The sequence below is a fragment of the Pyxicephalus adspersus genome, chromosome 7 (assembly GCF_032062135.1).
Source record: "Pyxicephalus adspersus chromosome 7, UCB_Pads_2.0, whole genome shotgun sequence".
In the NCBI taxonomy this organism is placed as follows: Eukaryota; Metazoa; Chordata; class Amphibia; order Anura; family Pyxicephalidae; genus Pyxicephalus; species Pyxicephalus adspersus.
The window spans coordinates 23162504-23170335 of NC_092864.1; positions in this window are offsets into that span (position 1 = coordinate 23162504).

Here is a 7832-nt window from a genome sequence, read left to right on the forward strand (position 1 = left end):
CCTAGGATGGACAGCATTTTCAGTGTGAAAAAAAATATTCGATAAACTTGAGGCATAAAGGTCAGAAGAAGAAGAAAGTCATTCAGTCCCCAGCTCTACTACCTTCACCAGGACAGCTGTACAAAATCATTTTCATGCCCCACAGCAACATGGCATGGTTTCAGCCTCCCTTTGTATCCTGCTAGGGCTACAGGTTTTTTAAAGCTTGTGGAGGTTAGATATATGTATGCATGTCTGTGTTTGGACTATATCCTCAAGGAAACTATATCTGTATGCCACAAATACTTCCAATCCCAGAGTAGCTATTTCAACTCAATGCAATGAATATTTTGCAGGTAAAATATTTCCTGTTCCTACTCTTTCCTTATGTGTCTATAGATGCTGCAGATATGAACAAGCAAGTACATAGTGCATACAGTATCATTCATGCCAATCACAGGGTGTGGAGAAAATACATTTAGACAGCAAAAGGTATGTCTGCAGACAAGGAGTTTATAAGATTTCAGTGTCCCTTAATGGGCTGCTTGAGTTGACCTACCATATGGGTTCAGTAGATTGTGCTTCATCAGAACTGGACCAAAGCAGGCAATAAGGTGCTTCATTATTAGACTATCCGATTTCTTTTGTACAATAGCCCTATAGATATAAATTATTTTTTTTTGATTGTAATATTAAACTTTATTCTGCTAATAAATGATTGGATGCACCCATATAGTGGTACTGGTACACCATAAAAGCATAAACAATGGCATAACCATCAAAACGCAGCTTGGGGTAAAGCTCAACTCTGGGAAACACAAATATTGTCTGAATATAAGTGGAATGTGAAGGCTACCTACAGGTAGTCCCTAAGGACATCCGACATACAGGCGACTCCTAGATAAGAACGGGCCTTCCCTGCTTGTTGTGTGCAGAACAGAGGCTTGATGGGGGGAGGGGGTGGTTAGCATGACTTGCAGAAGAAGTCTTTTGGTTGTAACCCTTTAATGACCAAGTCAAACTCTGCAGTTGTTTCATTTTGCATTTCAAAGCCCAGCTTGCTCCAAAAGTTAATGAATGTCCAGGCTCTATAAAGTTTTTAATTTATTTTTTTTTTACTTTGTTTGTGCTTATTTCACAGTGAGGAACTTATACAGTAACTTACACAATGCTGCCTAATAATATGTTGGGAAAAACATCTGTCCTAATTGCATTTACTAAAATAATGTACCGGTTCCGACTTCTATACAAATTCAACTTAAGAACAAACCTAAAGTCTCTATCTCATATGTAACCTTACCTGTATATTCTTTGTACTTTTTGTGTATTTCTTTGAGATTTGTGCAGTAATCAAGAGTAAAACTTTACCTTTGTGAAGGAATTTCCTGTATTAAGACAAGTCATTCTTGATCTCTCAACTTGTGTAGGGTGACTGGTCTTGTACCTGCCCCTCCTATCGTTTTCTGCAGGCTGCTTGTAGTGGATAGACTCTCTGCACAGTAGCCAGGATACCTAAAAAGCAGGTAGGTAGGCTCTCTACATGTACAGGACAGCACTGATGTCACTACTGATTTTAAAAGGGAATTATCTGGCTTTGTGAAGTAATTTGGTGCTCAGAAAATGGTATTTAAGAAACAGATTTTAATAAAAGTTCTTGTGCCCAAATGTTAGCTTTAAAGTATTCATATTTAGTACAAAGTAGACATTTTAATAAAAATCATTTGATTGAAAACGTCTGTGAAAGTAAAACCATGGCTGATTTTAGTATCCAGCATATCATAGGGAACTCATCTTTTTGCTCCAGACTTGGCAACTATTGATACTGCTCATTTTTTCTGTTTAAAACAAAAGGAGGTCATGTGTAAAAGGAACTGAGTGTAAAAGATATCACTAACAGCTCATTGTTCACGTTTTTCCCATAGTTACCGGCCTCTTTTATATTTCACCATTTTGTTGACTTAGAGATAGAATCTACTGGCTTTGCAGGTGCCTAAGCTTCACACAAGGAAAAGATAATAGAAAAACTACTTTGTTGTTGATCCCTTTGGATTTTCAATTTCCTAGGAGCGCAGGGATGCATCAAGATTTCCTGTATCGCTTATAAATTAGGCACTCTGGAGTCTTAATGATCTCAGCAATATGTGGAGAAAGAAAAATATATGAAGTACCCAGTCCGTGCTTCACAGACCCATCCATCATCTTGTCTCAAGACCTCACTGTCTTCTATCTGCAGATCTGGCTGCTGTTCAGAATAACATCACACAGGCTTTAAAGAAGAGATGAAAAACAGAACCAGGGAGCATACACAACTTTGTTAAACTGCTTTCACCTCCAAGGAACATGCTTCAAAGAGGAAGTCTACACCACTAAAGGGACTGTTTAGTGTGGATCTGTCAATCTTCAGAAGAACTGTCATGCACTTTCCTGGTATATTTTAAGTGCAAGGGTTCATTTATGTACAGGAACTGAGATAAATATGGCTGATCCTGGAAACCAGTCCAAAATCCCTGGAAATGTTAACCTAAGGTACAGCTTTGTGAGAAGCAGTAAATCCCCTTTGTGGCTTGTTGTTGAGTGGAACCATGATATATGTATTGGACTCAATACAGCTATTTTGTATTGAATCCAATACAAAATTATTTGAATTTCCCACCGGTCCTCCCGCCCACGCCAACGCATGCACCAACGTCACCAGGAAACCCCGGAGAACTTCTCTGCAGTCCTTGACTGAGGATCACAGGAAGAAGACGTGTCCCAAGGAGCTGCAGAGACCAGCAGGGCGCCGGGGGATGACAATGGAACAAGATAAGCAGGTTTCTTCTATGTTTTAAGCTTCCCCGAGTTTGACTAGGGATTACCGCTTTTTGCATGGTAAACCCACCCCGACACTCAGGAATACTGCTAGGGAGGTTACATATTGTCCAAATATTTTTCCATCAGTAGAAAACCAGACATTTTTTAACATGCTGTGGTTGATGTACTAAAGGTATATAGGCTAATCATTTAGCAAAGTGAATTTTTCTCTAGCTTAGTAAATGGTAAGGCTCTTTCAACTTCACTAATCATATCATGTACAAGCAAAAAAATTTCCTAGCATGGGACTGGATATTCTCTGGTAAGCAAATTCTTACTGCATTAAATAAGTTATTTAAAAAAAATCCTATGCAAAGTAAAAAAAATACTCCTGTTAACAAATCATGCCTAGTGTTGTGGTTAAATGAGGTTACAACAATTTAAAAAAGAATGTTCTTGGTAATATTTGTGATCCTTAAAGGTGGCTGTTGTTTAGGAGGCAAAATAAAGTGTCTTTAAAGGCCAAGTAAAATAACAGAAATATTCATAAAGTCAAAAATATATACCAAAATCCCCATTTTGATAACCTTCCCTTCAAATTCTTGTTATGGCAGTTGTCCACAGTGTCTACATTTGATCATTCAACTCAATAGACATCAGAGTTAGACCTTTAGCAAAAATTTGCCCCATGGAGTACAGGACTACAACAGAGGGCCAAGAGCCAAACAAGGAAGGAGTAGCATGATTGGTGGGGAAAAGGTTGAACAAGACAGTAGAGGATTCATTTTAGAGGTGGAGTTAGAGGAAGGAGGGGCAAAAGCAGAGATAGGTTGGGGGATGGGGTGGGATGAGATATAGGGGTATTTAGAGTATACGGGGGGTCAACCGGTGAGGCAGAGTTCAGCCAGCAAAGAAGAAGATTGCCACCCTCCCTTCCAAAAATATTTTGATTTTAAGCTTAGGCATGATACGGGTCTGTCAGCAGTGAGAAGACAGATGGTTTGAGGTCCTCGAGGGCAGTGTGTAGAGAAGGTGATGAAATGGTGTAGAGAGCCATCTATCATATGGGGTCTTCAAAATAGTTATTTCTTCAAAAAAGGGGTGTGCATTTGTTAAAGAATTGTAGGCGTAGTTGATATCATTATTAAAGCAGTGGAATGGGGCCAGGGAGCAGGATATATATCACCAAAAATGCAGGTCCCTTGTTTATTGGTGGTGAAGGTGTTAATGTCCTTGAGGACCAGCACCATGAGGGAAGTTTAGCTGTTAGAATGTTGTTTGAAGGTTGTTATAATGCTGTTATATTAAAGTTGCACTGATATAATGGTATGTGGTTTGAAAGTGATGTTAATATGTGAGAATGTTTTAAACAAATTGTATAATAAACGGCCAAAGAAGACCACTTGCACAATATCCGCAGGTGTCATCGTTGTGTTAAAGGGTTGTTGGGAGCTGGTGAAAACTCTGACTGTCCAAAGTCAAGAAATAAAAAAGTGTATGAGATTTTTATTATTCACATAAAAAGCAAGAAAAGAAAGGGCCCGCTTCCTGGCTGGGTCAACTGAGCTTTACAACTCTGGAATAAAACAAATTGTTTTAATTCTTCATATTGTTGTATTTATTGGTAAGTTACGGGTGCACTTTAATCATCCCCATCAATCCTTACTATACACCTGCTATCTGTCATTGACAATTTCAGTTCCCAGTAACTGGAAACCAATCTGAAAGGTTCCCTATCATTTAACCATCATGATAGCAAAAATATAGTGATCATTGATCAACGCTAATAGTACAGGTTGACAATCAACAATCTGGCTGCCTCTGGACCGCCGGATTTTTGAAAATTACGTATTTTTTTAAAGTTATACTTACCTCTACACACAGGCAGCCTTCCTCTCGCAGCACCGGGGACATCTGGCACAGTTCCAGGCAGCAGACAGCAGGAACGTCTCAGCTTGTATTTAGTTAAGCAAGCAAGACCTAACAGCTGTTTCTGCAGAACAGCGCCATGAAAACATTAGTGGCCAAACAGTGTAATGCAGTCCCTGTATTGAAAATGCGATCCGAAATTCATGCCGGGAAACTAAAGGACCCAGATTATTGATGGGCGGATTTTCATATCTCTTTATATCCCTAATACTATAAAATTTATTTAGGTAGACAAGAGTATGTGGTATGCTAGGCTACAGTAACAGTCAAGTAATTGACACTAAAATTTGACCTAGATTTCAGACTTCAATGAAAGAATAATCTCCAGGCACTAATCAGTTAAATAACTGATGTGTGGACTAAATGGTATTTAGTAAACTAGAATGTGAGGAGGCATTCAGCAAGTGTAATTGGCAATATGGTGTGTATCAATAAGTAGATACATATGCCTTGGGTCACACAAAGGACAGCCAGTCAGTGGAGCTTAAATCCAATATCATGATCCAAATGTTTTTTGTTGTCTAAACTTTGTGAAGCTTTGAGCTTGAGCTAGTTATATGACCACAGAAGAACTCATTGGATAATGGCCTTTTGGATTAAATAAAAAAAAACAAAAAACATAATATTAATTATAAATTATTACTGGCATCAGCAGGTGCTTTGTATTATGTGCTTTAAAAGTTCTTGTGATTTTTACAGTTATATACACCCACCTCTTTTAAGCTATGGTGGCTTATCACTTAATACACTACTCATATTCACTTTATTTAGGCATTTAAAGGTAAACAGTAGTTTAAAATGAACTCTTAATCAATATTAGGAACAATTGAAGAAGGTAAAGCAGGTAGAGCGAGAGTTTTTAATATATATTTATTATAGAAATGTGAAACAAACAATATACTCTTTAGACAGAGCTCAACTGGACTTCTGGAAACATAGAACTATGGTTCAGTGAAAAAACACAAATTTAAATGTAACATGGTTGTCTCTTTTCCTGACGCGTTTCATCAAAAGGCTTCCTCAGGGGATCACAGAGACTTTAGGCTGAGAGATCAATAATATAATGGTACAGTTACTATTCTATAATCATTGTTCATTGTACAAACAAGGTGTCTGAAATGCATGTAAATTATTAAGAAATGTGTAAAAAAAACTTACTTTGAACTCTAACTCAACACTACTTGTTTCAGCAGAACATCAGGATCAGTCACTCCCTAAAGTCTAAGGGTTTTAATAAACTCTTGTAGAGGATGGAGGAGAGGGAAGGGGAGCAGGATGCTTAATATTTGTCTACTCCCTTCAACCCACAAGTAAAAAGCTCAGTGGTTGGATGAGGCAGACAAAATACCCCGGGATTTCCTCCCTTTCATTCCACACTATCCGCTAAGATTCCTCCTAATAAGCAGGGGAAAGACATTAGGATAGGCGATGGCGAGGAGAGCGGTAAAATAACAATAGCCCTTGCTGGCTGACTGCAGTCATGACTAGGGTAGTTCGGACCTTTTATCCCTTCTATCCCATCCCATTAAACACACTACCAGTGAAACGTTTTCCACCCCCTTCCCCCCACCTGCTTACTAACCAATCCCCCACCACCAAAAATACACAAACAGAAAATTTAAAATTAAGTTGGCTGGCAGGCAGCCTATTATTTAAAAATAATTAAATTATTAACCATTCAAGTATAAATAACAAATAAATAACCCTTAAAATAAATAAAAAAATAAATAACCCAATTTTAAACTTTTATATGAAAGCATAAATTAACATAACATCAAATAAATATAACCTACTTAACTAACACTCTAATTCACCCCTTTTAACAATAAAATATCCATAATCAACAATAGTCCTTATGTTAAAAAGCTCCAACCTCCCAGTTTTAAACCTGAAGGTCTCAGAAGGCAAAATCCGCACCCATCAGGAAATTAACCCCCTAGCGTTCTAATTCTGTCAGTTTTTGATGCAAAAAATATCGTGCCCTCTTTGACGCAATGTACTGCACCCAGTTGAGCCTCCCCTTGTAAGCCATTAGACTTTCGTTAATGCTGACATCTCTTTTTGGCACATAGGTTTGCTGGAAATGTTATAAAATCATCTGAGACACTTCCCACATTTTTGTGAGTTTTGGTGCAGGATGGGTAGTCCCATCAAATTCTTCATTGTTTGCAAAGTGCAGGTGCTTCATGATGAGGGAAAATTGGTATTCTGGCATGACTGTGCCAAAGAATGGAGTGGCAATCATTTTGTTCTTGGACCAGTACCCCTTCTTCAGGATCACCAGGCCCAAAACAGCCAAATGTCATCCTTGGTCACAGGTTCCCACCTCCTGCTTCTTGCAAACCTCAGGTGCGGAGCACCTTGTTGTTGTCCAGCGTACCTGCATAAAACAAAATAAAAAATGTATTTTAGGATATGTTCTTTACACCCTTCTTTCCTGCAATGCTTACATTCACCTGACCTTGATCCAGCAAGTTATTGAGATGCTGCTCAATATTTCTGAGCCAGGCCTGCACATACACTGCACACTCATTCTTAAGGATGAATTTCTCCACAGTGCCTGCAACTTCAGTTGTCAGTGAGCACTTTGGGTAGGGTCCTCCTCTCCTCCTGTGTCAATATTTGTATCCTTCTGTCATTTGCAAGCCCTTTTTAAAATACAGCGCTATGTAAGTTGTTGGTGCTTTATAAATACTGTTTATTAAAAGTAAAAATATTAACAATGGGTTAAATATTATTTCTTTCCTGTAATGCCCACCCATGATATATGATAAAACTAACCAAATTATTCCAAAAATGTGTTAAACTCCTTTACAGGATGGCGTTTTCTTTCTATGTAGTATACCAAGCCAATAAGTAATATTAGTAATGCTATTTTATGAAATTCCTTAATTTATCTTTTAGGATGAAGTCAACACAGAAATTAATAGGCAGAGCTTTAACTGATGCAGCATTCCTAGCATTCACAGTTGGTATATCTTAGCACTGTATTACTTCTGCTTATCTATTTTTATGGTTCTCAAAATAATTTCAGTTTATTTGTACTAATGGTAGCCACAACACATTGCAGACATAGAGAATACGCAGGGCTAAGAATGAAAATACTATTCTAGGGAATGCATTTCCTATGG